Genomic DNA, 2,979 nt, shown 5'->3' with positions numbered 1-2,979 from the left:
TGTGCCCTCCATGCCCTGGTTGAGCCACACATGCTCTAACCGGATAAACTCTGCTGACCCATTGAAGTAGGTGTATGGCCCTGGACAGGCCGGCCCTACATAGGAGATCTTCAGAGACAAAGACTTTGTGTGTCAACACCGAATGTTTATGGAAGCTAAGGAGAACATGGTTTAGAATACCAAGAAAACGATATCACTTTTGCCTGAGTTTACATAAACATCTGTATAAAGATGTAGACAGCTTTCAGAACAGGCTGTCCTGATTGATGGCTGAATTTTAAGAAGCAGTTTCAGGTTTAAACCTTTTATTGTGATGATGCAAGAGAGAATACATACTGTAAAACAGCTTTTCAATAATACTGCTGGGATGATTATATTCACTGAGAATGCCACCACTTGCTGGCTCCACACCTCAGCACCTGTAAGCATGTCCCCAAGAAGCTCTCTAATCACCTGTGTGGAGATGTACCTTCCCCAAGTTCATGTAGCCAAAATGGGCATAAAAGCAGTCACTCTAATCCCAGAGACCATTCTCTGCTAAGACCCTACAACTGCCTTATAGGTGTAGGAAATTATTAAACATTTTCCAAGGTTAGTTCACTGAATTTCAGAAAAACACTTTTCAAATTGTAGATAGTTGGAAAAGCTAAAAAAAGGAAATTAAACATACATTTGAAATAAAGCCTTTTGCACTATTCCTTTGAACTACTGTTTAAATTTATATAAGTATGTAAGATAAATTTGGAATGTAAGATAAATTTATATGTAAGATAAATAAGAAAAACTCTGGAATGCTTCACATTTAATAGGTTATCTTCTATTATATTTTAAAAAACGTCTTTCCTAATCTCAACTCTATCCTCAAGATTTGGAATATAAAAATATTAACTAGCACAACTTTGTATAAAATTAGTTCTTTGCACATTTCAGTTCTGCCTCAGCAGGAAATACACATACCCGCAGTTGCATTGGAAATAAGGAATTCCTGCAACATGTTGCTATCTGGAACTTCATAAACAGTTCTTATTTTTTTCTCATGTCCCAGGTAATACTTATTATTTCAAAAGTGTCACATGATCTACTCACTCACCAGTGTAGAGGCAGGAACACCCACATTTCCACACAAAATCTGTCATCCCGTATTTCTTGATAGATTCAATTTTGTTTTAACCAAACATTATTACAAGTGTGCTCTGATACTTGAAAAAAAAAGCTTGCCTTCTTACAATNTGAGCTTCTGCTCTAATTGGTAACTGAGTGTTGATTCTACTAGTGACTGGAAGGTGGTGAGGAAAACATCTTGATCTGTATGAGGCTAAGACTCTAACTGTTGACTCTAAAGATTGTAGTTTGAAAACACCATCATAAATTAACCTCAAGAAGAATATACTGTAGCACATCAGGGAAAGCAACCAGAGCTTGGGCTCTGGAATGAGATGAATGTGTCTGAATCCCTAGCCTGCGTCATACTTACTGGACCTGGGTTTCTTGGTGATGTGGATTGTGTAGGTGGTGTTTGGCTTGGCACCTGGCACAGACCAGGTGGCAAAAATGAGGTAGCTCTTCAGATGCTGGGCTTACCTCTTCACAGGCCTGGTTGTGGCCAGGTGTTTTCAGAGGCATCATTGGAGGCTACATGGTGTCAATCAAACTGAAAAGTCCTGCACAATGAAGTATTATACAGCCATTGAAATGGTTATATAGAAAATATTTTAGGATGGGAAAATGCTTACTCATGAAAGAGGACTTCCAGAACTACTTCAGAAAGTGGCAAGAATGATGGGATAAATGTCGAGGCAAGGAGAAGTATTTTGAGGGGAATTAATGGCAATGTGTCTTTTACTGTAATACATTTTAAAAAATTTAAACAGTCACCGTATTGTTTGTGTGTGTTCGAAATCACCCTAGAAAAGCAAGAAATCCTCTTTTCTAGGAAGGTATCAACTCTTGAAAATCCAGGTATAAGCTTAATAATAATAGCTGCTAATGATTACTTAGTACTTTATTAAGGGCCAAGGACTGTTTTAAGCATTTTACATGTATTAAATTTTATGATAACCCTATTTGTATAGATAAAAATAACAGCAAGTTAATTGACTTACTCAAGGTTATAATGTCAAGCAACAGAGAGTANTATACATTTTTTTTGGCATCCTCTGTATATTTCTTTCCAATCTGCTGTGAATCTATAACTACTGTGAATCTAAAAATTTTGAATAATATGACATCGGGGATGAGAGGGCAGTGGATGGGGGGAGGGGTGTTGTTACTTTGTGAGGGGTGAAAAGGATAACTATTGCATTGTTCTGTACACATGAAACTAATAATAATAAAAAAGTCTAAAAAAATAAATAAAAATTTTGAATAATAAAAATAAAAGTTAAATACAAAGAAAATCTTTCACTTTCATGACTTAGTCATTAGTATAATGAAAAGACAACTGAATCTTTTTTGATAACTCAGGTTCTTTCAATGACTCCTGGTGTTACTCTGAAAGTCAACTGTCACTATAGAATGTGTAGGCTTAAACATATAGTAGACCTAGGACTTATCTTATTTGAATTCCCCCCTGAGGAAGTTGGTTTTTGGTGATTCTCTTTCCCACAAAAGCAGAATACAGGAGGTATAAAGAATTTTAGTGAATAGAGGAATCTGTTAAGTTGGGTTCCGAGTCCTTGACTGTTTCCTAAGTACTGCAAATCCCTGGGTACACACACCCACTGAAAGCTATGTTTTCAGCCAGGCTGTACCTGAGCTGATGGGAGCCTATTTTTTGGCAGAAAACTCGGAACAAGAGGGGACCAGTGTTCTCAGCTCTAAGGCAGCCCTCCTTCACCAAGTAAGGCTAATGGCTTGCAGTTTGTCTCTTTCCGTCCTAGGGCTCCCCTCCAGTGGGGTGGAAAGCTGAGATCTGGCTATGGTATGAGCATTTGACAGCTGCTTTCTTTACCTTCCACTTCTGGTCTCAACTGCAAAGCT

Source organism: Hipposideros armiger, unplaced genomic scaffold, assembly GCF_001890085.2.
Source record: "Hipposideros armiger isolate ML-2016 unplaced genomic scaffold, ASM189008v1 scaffold_816, whole genome shotgun sequence".
Classification (NCBI taxonomy): Eukaryota; Metazoa; Chordata; class Mammalia; order Chiroptera; family Hipposideridae; genus Hipposideros; species Hipposideros armiger.
Note: the sequence above shows the minus strand (reverse complement) of the source record.